Here is a 14,928-nt window from a genome sequence, read left to right as displayed (position 1 = left end):
TAAGAGTGCAGTCTCTGTGTGACAATGTGCATTTTCCAAGTTGAACTACATCAGAAAGATAACTTTACATTCTAGGTAATCACTACAAGTTTTCATGAAGATGTGGATGTTATCACAGCCATTATCATCTGATGCCAGAAATTTCTATTTGTTCCTACTGATTTCTTCAGTGATCCACAGTTCCTTCAAAATTGTATTGTTCTATCTCCAAGTCTTCATGCAATGTCTCTGGCTACTTATTTCTAGTTTTATTATACTATTATCTAATAAGGTACAAGCAATCACACAAGTTCTTTTATATTTCTTTAAAGTAATAATAATAATATATATATGTTTAAATGCTGCCAGCATGTGTGTCTGTGCACCACATGCATGCAGTGCTCTGGGAGGTCAGAAGAGGGTGTTGAATCCTCTGGAACTGGAGTTGCAGATGGTTGAGGGCCACTGTGTATGTCCTGGGTTCCCTGGATGAACATCCAGTGTTCCTAACCATTGTGCTATCTCTCCAGCCCCCTCATCTCTAATTTTATTAATTTAGATCTTCCCTCTCCATCTTTTCATTACTTTGAAAATTAGTTTGTCAACCCTTTTGTTTATTGCTCTCAAAGAACTAACTCCTCACATCATTAATTCTTCACATTTTTGTAGCGTCTAGTTCATTCAGTGTTGACTTTAATTCTTCCTTGCAGTACACTCTTTCTAGCTATTACTTCCCTTTTTTTCTAGAACTTTCAGGTGTGGTTCTAAGTTAGTAGCATGTGATTTCTCCAAATTTTCTTTTCCTTTTTCATCCTTTTATTTTTTTGTCAAAATTTATTCATTATATGTTCTGAATGAAGCTTCCTCCCTCAAATACACTCATCCTCCTCCTTCCTCCCATCCCCTTCTCCTAGTCAATTGACAGGGGGAGTTCTCCACCATTGCCAACTACTCATAGCTTGCTAAGTCTCATCAGGACTGCCTGGATCCCCTTCATCAGTGGCATGGCAAGGCTGCATCCTCAGGAGCTAGTGTTCAAAGAGAAGTCAACTGAATTCAAGGTAGAGGCAGCCCCTGCTCCACTCACTCAGAGATACACATGGAGGCTCAACTGCCAATTGGCCAGATCTGAGCAGAGGGTCTAGGCCCCCCAAGCATGGTCCTCCGTTTGTGTATCAGTCTCTGCAGAATCCCCTGAACTCAAATGTTTTCATTTTGTTGGTCTCCTTATGGAGCTCCTGTCGTGCCCCCCTTTACCCCCACCATGTCCCCAGGTGGGAGACTAAGATAGAGTGTCCTCTGAAATGATTCATCTAACAGAGGATCAAAGCAGATGCTGAGACTTACAGATAATCTTTGGGCAGAGCTCAAGGAGTCTTCAGTAGGAAGAAAGGGGTATGGATAGAGGGATATGGAGAGGAGAGGAGATCTCTCCAAATATTTTATGAAGGCGCTTAGTAGTATGAGTTGCCTTCTTAGAACTACCTTCATTGTATCCCAAAACTTTGGGTATGTTGTGTATTCTTTTTCATTAGATTCTGAAACATTTGAATTTTCCTTTGGATTTACGTCTTAACTCTGTTTTCATCCAATTATTCAGTTAACATTCTTATTTTTTGAGACAAGGTCTCTATGTAGCTCTGGCTCAAACTTGCTAAATAAACCAGGCTGACCTTAAACTCACAGAGATCATCCTGCTTCTGCATTCGAGTTCTGAAATTAGAGGTGTAGACCACCATGGCTTTCCATATCTTCTGTAACTTTGTATACTTTCTGTTGTTTATAGTTGTTGATATCCAGCTTTAGTCTATGGTAATCAGATAAGATGCAGGGTGAAATTTTAGTTTTCTTATATCTGTTGTTGAAACTTGATTTGTGTCCAAGTATGCCCTCAACTTTGGAGAATGTTCCATGAGCTGTTGAGAAGAACGTATATTCTTTTGTGTTTGGGTAAAATGTTCTATGGATAAACACTATGTTCCCTTAATTCATGACATTACTTAACTCCATTATTTGTCTCTTTAGTTTTTGTCTGGGTGACCTGTATGTTGGTGAGAATGGGGTACTGAAGTCAACCACTGCTACTGTGTGAGAGTCAATATGTGATTTACGTTGTGGTAGTGTTTCTTTTATGAAACGCTTTGTGTTTGGTGCCTCAATATTTTAAAGGCACATATTCTCAATAAAAATATCCACCTGGTGGATTTTTTAGAGACAAGATTTCTCTGTGTAGCCATAGCTTCCCTAAAACTCACTCTGTATACCAGGTTGCTCCAGAACTCACAGAAATCTACCTGCAGAATTTCCAGTGTACAGGGATTAAAGGCATGTGCGATCTCCACCTGGAATTACGTGGATTTTTTGTCCTTTGATTAGTATGTACTGTCCTTTCCTATCTCTTCTGATTACTTCTGGTTTGAAGTTTATTTTCTCAGATAGTAAAGTGACTACACCTGCTTGCAGGTAGGGTCCATTTGCTTGGAATATCCTTTTCCATCGTTTTACCCTGAGATGATGCCTTTCATTGATAGTGAGTATAATTTTTTTCTTTTTTAAGAATTTATTTTTATTTTATGTGCATGGGTGTTTTGACTGCATTTTATTCCTGTGTGATAATGTCAAATCCTGGAATTAACAGACAGTTATGAGCCATCATGTCTGTGCTGGGGATTGAACACAGATCCTCTGAAAAAGCAACCAGTGCTCTTAAACACTGAGTCATCTCTTGGTCATTAAAAGAACTAAGTAATTAAGAATCAAATGTTAATGAAAGCATAACTTAACAATCCTCTGAGATACAGAAAAGACAGTTCTAATAGGGAAGATTACTCTGGAGGTATCACCATCTCTGATTTCAAGCACTATTACAGAGCTATAGTAAGAAAAGCAAACTGGTTGAACAATAGAATCAAACCAAATATCAACAAGTAAATACATACACCTACGGACATTTGATATTTGATAAAGAAGCCAAAATTTTACATAGAAAAAGGAAAAAAAGCATCTTCAGCAAATGGTGCAAGCCAAACTAGATGTTGGATTATAGAAGAATGTGAATAGATCCTTATCTATTACCCTGCACAAAACTCAACATGGATCAAAGTCCTCAATCACCAGACACATTGAACCCTGCTGAAGGGAAAGTGGGAAGAGCCTTGAATAATTTGGCACATGAGACAACTTCCTGAACTGAACATCAAAAACACAGTAATTAATATCAACAATTAATGAATGGGAGCTCATGAAACTGAAGCTTCTATAAGACAAAAGACCCTGTCAATAGGACAATACTCAAGTTGAGAGAATGCAGAAGATCTTCACCAACCCCACACCTAACAAACCTAATTTTCAGAATATATAAAGAAAAAGAACTCAAGAAACTAGACATCACAAACCAAATAATCCAATTATAAAATGGGATACTGAGCTAAACAGTGAAATCTCAAGAGATACATCTCAAATGGCTGAAAAGCACTTCAAATGTTCAAAAGTTTTTATGGCCATAAAACTGAGATAAAAACGACTGTGAAATTTTATCTTACATATGGCAGAATGGCTAAGACCAAAAACATAAGTGACATCACATGCTGGGAAAAATGTGGATCAAGTGAAACACTACTATATGGCTGGTGGGAATGAAAACTACTACAGCTACTTTGTATATCAATATGGCAGTTTCTCAGAATATTGGGTATCAGTTTATCCCTTGGGGTATACACACAAAAAATGGTGCATGCTACCACAGGAACTCACCCAACTATGTTCATAACAGCTTAATTCACAATATGAGAATATGGAAACAACCTAATGTCCTTCACATCATGAATGGATGAAGAATATGTGGTACACAATGAATTATTACGCAGCTATATAAAAAATGACATCATAAAATTTTTGGGCAAGTGTATAGAACCAAAAAAAAAAATCATCCTGAGTGATTTAACATAGACCCAGAAAGACAAACATGGTATGTACTCACGTATAAGTGAATATTAGCCGTAAAGAATAACCATGCTAAAATCTACAGGCCCAGCAAAGGTCAGTAAAAGTAGGGCTCAAAGAAGGAAACATGGTTCTATCTGTGAAGGGGAAATAGAATAGATATCACAGGCATCTCAGGTAAATGGGTGATGGAGGGAGAGTTTAGAGGGGGCAGGAACAGAGGGATCAGATAGGAAGATGAGAGAGGAAGACAGTGCTGGGAGAGACAACTGGAAATGGGGTGGGGGCAACATAGAAACCTAGTGCAATGGAAACCTCCAGGAATCTACGAGGGCGAGCCTAGCTAAGACTCCTAGCAATGGGTGATACAGAGCATAAACTGGCCATCTCCTGTAACCAGGCAAGACTTTCAGTGTATTGAATGGGACACCAACCCAGCCACAAAACCTTCAAGCTGCAATTTGTCCTGCCTACAAGATAGGCTCAGGTAAATGTGGTGTCAGAAGAAGGCTATGAAGACAGTACTGGTGAGACCTGATAGGCTGGGGTCAGTTGGAAGGGCAGGAGGTCCTCTACTATAAGTGAACTGGGTAAGGGGCATGGGAGGAGATGAGGGAGGCAGTGACAGAGGGATTGGGAGGGCACGAGGGTGGGGCTGCAGCTGGGATATAGAGTGGGTAAGTTGTATTAAATAAAAATTATTTTTAAAATGTGGTGTAAAAATTGTGGAAGTGGCCAATCACTGACTGGTCCAGTTTGAAACCACAATAGGGTACCCAAGATAGCCTCCACAAGATGGAGGCCACACCTGACAATCTCTGGAGGGCCAGTACCCAAGGCTGGATAGCTCAGAGTTCTAGCATAGAACAAAATAGCACTGAGGAAAGTAGTCATTGAAATGATTCCTAATGATATTCTGCTATACTCATAGATTGCTGGCTAGCCCAGTTGTTATCAGAGAGGCTTTCTCCAGGAACTGATGGAAACAGATGCAGAGACCCATAGCTAAACATTAGGTGGAGCTTGAGGAATCCTACTGAAGAGGGGGATGGAGGATTAAAGGAGCCAGAGGGGTGAAGGATAACACAGGGAAACCCATAGAATCAATTACCCTGGGCTAATAGTGACCAGTAGAGACTAAGCTGACAATCAGAAGCCAGCATGGGTTTCACTTAGGCCCTTTATATATATGTTTCAGTTGTATAGCTTGGTTCTGTTGGGACTCCTACAGATCAGGGGATCAGGGCTGCCTCTGTCTCTAGCTGGCTTTGGGGACCCTTTGTCCTCCTTTTGGTTGTCTTGTCCAGCCTTAAAAGGAGGAGAGGGGTCTTATGGCAAGTTGATCTACTATGTTTGGCTGATATCCATAAGTGGCCTTCCCTTTTCTGAAGAGAAATGGAGGAAGCCTACTTAGTCATACTAGATGATATCTTGATGTATTCTTGGATTCAGTTTGTGAGTATTTTATTGACTGTTTTTCACATCAATTTTTATAAGAGACATTGACCTGAAATTCTATTTCTTTGGAGGGAACAGGAGCTCCACAAGGAGAGCAACAGAACCAAAACATCTGGGCACAGGGGTCTTTTCTGAGATTGATACTCCAAACAGGGACCACGCATGAAGATAACCTAGAACCCGTGCACAGAAGTAGCCCAAGGTAGTTCAGTATCCAAAAGGGTTTCCCAAAAATAGGGACCATCTCTGCCATGAACTCAGGGGCTGGCTCTTGGATCATCTCCAACTGAAGGGGGAGCTGCCTTACAGGTCCACAGAGAAAGACAAAGAAGCCAGTCCTAATGAGACCTAATAGACTATGGTCAGATGGAAGGGGAGGAAGACCTCTCCTATAATTGGACTGGGGGAAGGTCATATGAGAAAAAGAGGGAGGGATGGTGGGATTGGGAGAGAATGGAGGAAGGGGGTTAAAGCTGGGATACAAAGTGAATAAACTGTAATTAATAAAATAAAAAAGACAAAAAAGAAATGGATGAGGAGTGAATGGGGTTGGGAGTGCACAGAGGGTGTAGGGGGAGGACTGGGAGGAGAAGGTGGAGGGGAAACTGCAATTGAGATGTAAAATAATAATAATTAAAGTTTAAAAAGAGTGAATTTTGCAACTAGTAAAGATGACATTAAATGTTAGGAGAAAACAAAATAAGCAACTCAATATACCTCAAGTTCTTATAAACACTAAGAACCAGTCAATCTGCCCTTCAGGCTCTGCTTCCCTTCCTGTAGCAGCATGAATGTCCTGAAATCACAACTGGTGAATCCTGAAAGGAGAAGCCAGGCCAGAATGGCTGAGGGTTAAGGAGAGGTGAGGAGTCCTCAGGGAAAGGTGAGTGCCCTGGGGAGACAGATTCCTCAGGAGACAACTCATTTAATTGGGGGGAATAAAGGCTGTTTAAACCTTTTGGGAATAGGTAGAGGCTATGAGGGTGAGTGTACACCATTGGCCAGGGCCTTGTGCTGGAAATGCCTTATTTGCAGGATATGACCTTATAAGGAGAAGGGAAGTTGAAAGTGTAACCTAGCAGCCAGGCCAGGGTGGCAGAGGTGGTGAGTGTAAAGATATGTGCTCTGGGACATGCAAGCTAGGGTAGAAAGGGGATGGTCCTACTCCTGCTCTTTTCAAGATGAGATTATTGGGGTTTGTACTTGCCTCAATCTCACTCTTGCTTTAGCCAGCTCCTCTGGTTGCATGGCTTCCTGGCACCATATCAACCACCAAAGTAGTAAGTGAAAACAGATAGTAAATATTTGGCCTAAATTAGTAAAATTGAAACTAAAGGAACAATACATGCCATAGTAAAATACATACGAGTACACTTAACCAAAGAGTTTTTAATTCTTATTTCATATTTTTGCCTTTTTAAAATTTAAATTTTATTTTTATTAGTTACAGTGTATTCACTTTGTATACTGAAAGGATTAGACCTACTTTGTGACCTGTATGTCTTCTAAAGCCTATAGTTTTGAGTTTTAGGTTCAGGTTAAGCTAAAGCCTCTTAGTATCTTTCCAGAAAATGGAGAAATGTGACCTTATCTGTGAGGACAGATAGAAAAAAAAAAGTGAGCAAGCAATGACCTTCACTTAGCAAAAAGAAGGACCAGACCCTTGTCTTTGAGATAGTGTTTCTTAGCAACCAACCAAGAAGACCTCAATCCTACTTCTGAGTAGCTCCTGACCTCCAGCCAAAAGTCCGCAGCCCCAATCTTCAAGGATGAGCTAACCACCCCCAACTTTAATTGCAGCTGTATCCACACTTGGCAGGACTGGCCAAGCTTGAGCACCTAAGACTAACAAATTATCTTACTTTATACCTTCCTCATCCAATCCTAATTTGCCAAAACTGCAACTTCAAATTTACCCGCACTTTGTCTTTTAAAAACCTAAAGCCTTTGTCTCCTGGTGCCACTCTTTGCTGATCAGCAGGGGTGACCCCAGTGTGCAATGGTTAATAAACCTCTTGCTTTTGCAACGAGTCGGGGTCTGTGGGAGTTTCTGGGAAGGGTGCGATCTTGAACTCCTGATCTGCGAGACCCCAGGTCTTACAATACCAGTTGTAACCCCCTCCCTTATCCACTCCCAATCCATCCCTCTTCTTCTCCTATGCCCATCCCCCATTCTGATGATAGGGAGGTCCTCCTCCACTTCCATCTGACCATAGTATATAGGGTCTCATCAGGACCGACTTCATTGCCTTTCTCTGTGGACTGGTAAGGCTGCTCTCACCTCAGGTGGAGGCGATCACATAGCCATCCAATGAGTTTTTGTTAGAGATGATCCCTGTTCCTATTACTGGGGAGCCCTCTTGGATACTGCGCTACCATGGGCTACATCTGTGCAGGAGTTCTAGGTTATCTCCATACATGGTCCTTGTTTGGAGTATCAGTCTCACAGAAGACCGCTGTGCCCAGATTTTTTGGTTCTGTTGCTCTCTTTGTGGAGCTCCTGTCCTCTCCAGGTCTTTCTATCTCTGCCTTCTTTCATAAGATTCCCTCCACTCCAGCCAAGTTTGGCTATGAGTCGCAGCATATGTTTTGATACCCTGCTGGGTACAGACATTCACAGACATCAGAAGAGGGAGAAAACAAGGAATGGGACAGGAGCCTATCACAGAGGGCCTTTAACCAAAGATATTAATGTGCTCTACATAGAAAGAAAAAACAACAAAAGAAAGTCAGAAAGAATATGGGACATGGAAAGATCCTCTACTTCAGAGGTTAGCAGAATATTGTGAATGTTGTCTATATATCAGTCAATACAATACCCATCAAGTAACTGCGAAAATTATCACAGAAACAGAAAAAAACTTTAAAATTGATATGAATATACAAAATTTCCTGGTCACCACAGTGTAATTTTTCATAACTCATGAGGAAGCCTTTATTTCTTAGTAGACCTATCAGAATCACACCAGACTACTCATCAGAAACTATGAAAGCTAGAAGGGCCTGGCCAGACTTTAAGGAACCACAGATGCCAACTCAGACTACTATACCCAGCAAAGCTTTCAATCAACATAGATGGAGAAAACAAAATATTCCATGACAAAACTAAATTTAAGCAATATCTACATAACAACACAGCCCTACAGAAGATACTAGAAGGAAAACTCCAATCCAATGAAAACAGCTACACCCAAGAAAACATAGCATACAGATGACTTCACAACAAAAATTAATAGAAAACAAGCAATGAATCACAGTAATACCACCAACTCCACAATAAAAGGAACTAGCATTCATTGGTCACTATTATCTTTCAACATTAATGGACTCAACCCTACAATAAAAAGACACAGACTACCAGAATGCAACATTTTGCTGCATCCAAGAAACACACCTCTGCAACAAAGATAAACACTACCTCAGAGTAAAGGGTTAGAAAAATGTTTTTCAAGCAAATGTACACAGAAAACAAGCTGGGGTAGCTATCCTAATATCTAATAAAATAGACTTCCAACCAAAATTAATCAAGAAAGATGAGGAGGGGCACTTCATTCTCATCAAAGGAAAATTCCACCAGGAGATCATCACAATTTTGAACATCTATGCCCCCAAAACAAGACCACCAACATTTGTAAATGAAATATTATGAAAGCTGAAATCACACATTGATCCAAACACCTTAATAGTGGGAGACTTCAACACTCCACTCTCACCAAGGGACAGATCATCCAGACAGAAGTTAAACAGGGAAATAAGAGCATTTAGAGAGATCCTAAATCAAATGGACCTAATAGATGTCTACAGAACTTTTTACCCAAATTCAAAAGAGTGTATCTTCTTTTCAGCACCTCATGGAACCTTCTCCAAAATAGACCATATAGTTGCTCACAAAGCAAGCTTCAGTAGATAGATACAAGAAGATTGAAATAACCCCTTGTACCCTATCTGACTACCATGGTCTAAAGCTGGACCTCAACAACAGTAGTAGCAAAAAGCTTACACATTCATAGAAACTGAACAACTCAACAACTCGTTACTCAATGACAGCTGGGTTAGGGAAGAAATAAAGAAATTAACGTCTTCTTATAATTCAATGAAAATGAAGGCACAACATACCCAAACTTATGGGACACAATTAAAGCAGTGCTAAGAGGAAAGTTCATAGCACTAAGTGCCTTCAAGAAGATATTTGAAACATCGTATAAAAGCAACTTAATAGATCACCTCAAAGCCTTAGGAAAAATAAAGAAGCAGACCCACCCAAGAAGAGTAGATGACTGGAAATACTCAAGATCAGGGCAGAAATCAATAAATTAGAAAGAAATAAAACACTTCAAAGAATCAATGAAACCAAGAGCTGGTTCTTTGAGAACATCAACAAGATGAACAAGCCCTTAGCCAAACTAACTAAAAGGCAAAGAGAAACTGTCCAAATTAACACAAATTAACACAAAATGAAAAGGGGACATAACAACAGAAACTGAGGAAATCCAAACAATCATTAAGTCTTACTACAAAATCCTATACGCCACAAAATTTGAAAATCTAAATGAAATGGCCAATTTTCTTGATCGATTCCACTTACAAAAATTAAGTCAAGATTAGGTAGAAAAATTGAATAGTCCTATATCCTCCAAAGAAATAGAAGCAGTCATCAAAATCTTCCTTCCAAAAAATGCCCAGGGTCACATGATTTCAGTACAGAATTCTACCAGACCTTCAAAGAAGGTCCTGATATATATATATATATATATATATATATATATATAACAATTTTTTCACTTTGTATCCCAGCTGTAGACCCCTCCCTCATCTTCTCCCTGTCTCACCCTCTCTCCTTTTCTCCCCCTATGTCCCTTCCTTATTCCACTCATTTCTGATGAGACCTGATAGGCTAGGGTCAGATAGAAGGGGAGGAGGTCCTCCCATATCAGTAGGTCCTGATATTTTTTTTCTTATTTTTTTTAATTTTTTATTAATTACACTTTATTCATTTTATATCCTTCCATAAGCCCCTCCCTCCTCCCCTTCCGATCCCACCCTCCCTTCCTTTCTGCATGCATGCCACTCCCCAAGTCCACTGATAGTGGAGGTTCTCCTCTCCTTTCTGATCTTAGTCTATCAGTTCTCATCAAAATTGGCTGCATTGTCCTCTACTGTGGCCTGTTAAGGCTGCTCCCCCCTCAGGGGGATGTGATCAATGAGCAGGCAAATCAGATTATGTCAGAGGCAGTCCCTCTTCCCATTACTGTGTAACCCACTTGGACACTGAACTGCCATGGGCTACATCTGTGCAGGGGTTCTAGGTTATCTCCACAAATAGTCCTTGGTTGGAGTATGAGTCTCTGGGAAGTTCCTTGTGTTCAAATTATCTTGTTCTGTTGCTCTCCTTGTGGAGTTCCCGTCCCCTGATATTTTGATGTTTGTGGTTCAGTGTTTGTGTTTGCTTCCCTTCTTTTTTTTTTTGCTTGTGTGGAGTTACTCATTTCCTGTGTTTTCTTGGATGGTAGTTAATCTACTTGGGTTGGAATATTTCATCTATATTTTCTATAGGGCTGTATTTGTGGATAAATCTTGTTTAAATTCAGTTTTGTCCTGGAATATCCTGTTTTCTCCATCTATGGTTATTGAGGGTTTTGATGGGTATAGTAGACTAGGCTGGCATCTGTGGTCTCTTAGAAGTTGCAAGACATCTGTCAGGGCCCTTTTAGCTTTAGAGTCTCTGTTTAGAAATTGGGTATAATTCTGTTAGGTCTACTTTTGTAAGTTACTTGGCCTTTTCCCCTTGCAACTTTTAATATTCTTTATTTGGTCTGTGAATTTAGTGTTTTTATTATTAAGTGGTGGTGGGATTTTCTTTTGTGGTACAATCCAATTGGTGTTCTCTATGCTTTCTTTTTTTTCTTTTTCTTTTTTTTTAACTTGCCAAGCTATGAATGTTTATTAACCAGCCAGTTAACAAAAATACCACGGACAACACCTGGGCAACACGTTAGTTTATCAGTCTAATAAGCCTGTTTATCTGGTCTTCCCTGTTGCCAGCATCTCTACTTTCCACAAAGCGAGTTGTCTTTTTCTTCATTTCACATTCTGGAGAAGACAGTTTGAAGGGCCACCGGAAGCTACATGCTTCCTTGAATTGTTTTCCAACTGTATAGATCTCATGGATTAGATTCTCCATGCAGATAATGTCAAATTTACCAAGAGATTGAGAAATCAAGGAATTATCTGTCAAGGCAATTTGCTTTTTATTGATTTTGCCATATCCTCATTGTAGATGAGCTCATTCATGGACTTCAGGTTGGGGTACCCCCATGCAATGTTCCACAATCCTTATTATGTTAATAAAAGCCTTGTCGATCTGAACAAAGGTGCCATTGAAAATCTGTCAAAAGCGAAGAAGCTGCAATACCTTGCAAATCTTTGGGCTTACACCATTGATACCTCAGATTCTGATGATAAATGCCAATTTTGGTTCTGCAGGCACAAAGAAGTTTCCACCCATCCTGGACATCAGAATTTCAGTTTAGTACATCTGCCTGTATTCCTTGTGATAGTTTTTGGCCTTCATATAGATGAGCTTCCTCCTTGCCTTTTTCAACACCTTTAGAGCAAAGCTCTTTCACAGCCACTTCACCTTCAACTCTGAAAAATTCCTTCATATTTTCTTAAGAGTTTCTGGCACAGCAGGAACCTTCTTTTCTTGTATTCTCTGGTTTGTAATCCATGGTTCCAGCCGGGGGAAAAAAAAGAGATTCTCTATGCATCTTGTTTGTTTATACTATCTCTTTCTTTAGGTTGCTGAAATTTTCCTCTACAATATTTTTGATATTATTTTCTGGACCTTGGAGACTGGGATCTTCTTTTTTTGTCTATTCCTATTATTTTTAGGTTTTGTCTTTTCATGGTGTCCTTATTTACTTGGATGTTTTGTGTCACAATTTTTTTCCACTGAATGTTTTCTTTGAGAGATGTATCAATTTCTTCAATTGTATCTTTAACGCCTGAGATTCTCTCCTCCATCTCTTGTCTTCTGTTGGTAATGTTTACCTCTTTGGTTCCTGATCTCGTCTTTAAGTTTTTCATCTTCAGGGTTTTCTTGGTTTGTCTTTTCTTTATTGATTCTAATTACATTTTCAGGTCTTGAATGGTTTTATGCATTTCCTGCACCTGTTTGATTGTGATTTTCTATTTGCCCTTAACTGCCTCTACTTACTTCATTGTATTTTCTATATTTCCTTGAGAGGTTTGTTCATTTCCTCTTTATATGCCTCTAATAACTACATAAACATAGATTTAAGGTCATTTCCTGTGTTTCAGAATATCCATTGTTTTTTGTTTTTTGTTTTTTTTTATGGGGACGAATTCCTGGTGGAGCTATGATGTCCTTGTTTTTGTTGATTGTGTTCTTATACTGGCCTTTAGCAATCTTGTTGTCTATAGCCTTGGAGGTTTGTTCCTTGAACCTGCACGGAAGACTGGATCCTCTCACGCCTGGAGTCTGGAGTAGCCTTCAGGGTGACCAGAGAAGTCCACGGGAACATGAATGGGTGCTGGCATTTTTCATGCAGCCATGCTGGGGAGGGTGTCTCAGGAGGCAGTGCTTAGGCACAAGTGCCTTGAAGGGAGGACAGACATGCTTGCCTTGAAGGGCAGGGGCACCGTACAAGCACAGGTGGGTGCCTTGAAGAGCAAGGAGCATGGGTGAGAGTACCTTGCAGGGCGGGACACAGGTGTGGGTGCCTTGAAGGGAAGGTTGCAGTCCTTTCAAATGGTAGCTGAGGAGGAGGTGTGTCCACCTCAGGTGGTGATCTGGTGCTTCAGAAGGCAGCTGAGCTGCAGCTTACAGTTCTACCAGACACTGCGCTTCTTGGTCTCCATATGGTCTCTACAGGGGTACCAGTAGAACCGTGGTTTGGAGGTTGGGATGCTGTCCCAGGAATCCAGATGCTTCCCTGAGGGAAGTGGGAGGGATTTGGTGTCTGGCTGATGGAGTGGAGGGTCCCTGGACCTGGGGGCCTGAATGCTCTTGAGGATGCAGAAAGGGCAGGGGTTCACAGTTTGTGACTTCTGGACCAAGGAGACAGCCATGCTGTCCTGGATCTCCAATTGTCTCCAAATTCGTAGATGTCCCTTCCAGTTCAGGAAGCACCAAAGTTGGTGTTTTGGATCTAGCTTCCTGTTTACTCACCGGGTTTGCAGTCTCTGATCTTCTGCCCCTTAGATACATTATACACTGGTTGCCACCATCTTGGTATTCTTTTTTTCCCCCTTTGTTTTTTTTTGTTTGTTTGTTTTTCTGTGTGGATTTCTCTGTGTAGCTCTGACTCTCCTGAAGCTCACTCTGTAGACCAGACTGCCCTTGAACTCACAGAGATCCACCTGCTTCTGCCTCCCACGTGCTGGGATTGAAGTCATGTGCCACCACTGCCCAGCTCTTGGTGGATTTTTCCTTTGGCGAATATGTAGTGTCCTTACCTATCTTTTCTGATTAGTTTTGTTTGAAGTCTATTTTGTCTTAATAGTCTAAATTGCTATACCCGCTCACTTCAAGGCTCCATTTGCTTGCAATATACTTTTCCATCTTTTTACCCTGAAATGAACTCTGTCACTGATGGTGAGGTTTGTTTCTTGGAAGCAGCAGAAAGATGAATTCTGTTTCCAAGTCTAGTCTGTTAGTCTGTGTCTTCTTACTGGGGGCACTGATATCATTAATGTTGACTTTCATCAATGATCAGTATTTATTGAATCCTATTCTTTGTTGTTATGGTGTACTCCCCCTTTTGATTTACTGAACTGGGATTATTTATTCCTTGTGTCTTCTTGGATGTAACTAATCTCTTTTGGTTAAAGCTTGATTGGTAGATAGATATGGTTTAAATTTGGTTTTATTATGCTATTTTTTTTTCTGTGTGTCTATTGGGAGTGAGTCTTGTCGGGTAAATTAGTCTAAGTTGATGTCTGTGGTCTCTTAGTGTTTGTAGAACATCCATGCAAACCCTTCTTGTTTTTAAACACCATTGAAAAGTAAGGTGTTATTCTAATAGATTATTTATATATGTTACTTAGTCTTTTCCCCTTACAACTTTAATATTCTTTATTTGTTCTGTATAGTGTTTTGATTATGTTCTGAGGGTGATTTCTGATCCAGTATATTTGGAGTTTAGTGCTTCTTGTATCTTAATAGGCACCTCCTTCTTTAGACTAGAAAAAATGTATTCTATAATTTTTTTAGCAACATTTTATGTATTGATGACTGTTCCTTTCCCTATTCCTATTATTTGTATATTTGTTTTTTGATAGTGTCCCGGCTTTCCTGAAAGTTTTATACCTATATTTTTAAAGATTTAACATTTTCCTTGAGCTATCCATTTCTTCCATCTGTCTTTAGCATCTTAGACTCTCTCTTCCTGACTTGTACTCTGTTGGTGAGGTTAAATTTTGAGCTTTCTGTTTGAAATCCTAAATTTTTCATTTACAGTTTTATTTCAGTTGAGCTTTCTTTATTTCTACTTTTACACCTTGAATTGCTTTCATTATTTTATTCAA

General features: G+C 40.0%; 1 pseudogene; it reads right to left on the bottom strand.

Annotated features, from left to right (window-relative positions):
* Positions 1–11,371: 11,371 nt before the first annotated feature.
* On the bottom strand, positions 11,372–13,470 carry LOC129687368 (60S ribosomal protein L7-like; annotated as a pseudogene).
* Positions 13,471–14,928: the final 1,458 nt, after the last annotated feature.

The sequence above is a fragment of the Psammomys obesus genome, unplaced genomic scaffold (assembly GCF_907164565.1).
Source record: "Psammomys obesus unplaced genomic scaffold, mPsaObe1.curated_primary_1811, whole genome shotgun sequence".
Classification (NCBI taxonomy): domain Eukaryota; kingdom Metazoa; phylum Chordata; class Mammalia; order Rodentia; family Muridae; genus Psammomys; species Psammomys obesus.
Note: the sequence above shows the minus strand (reverse complement) of the source record. Positions and strands in the feature narration are given on the sequence as shown.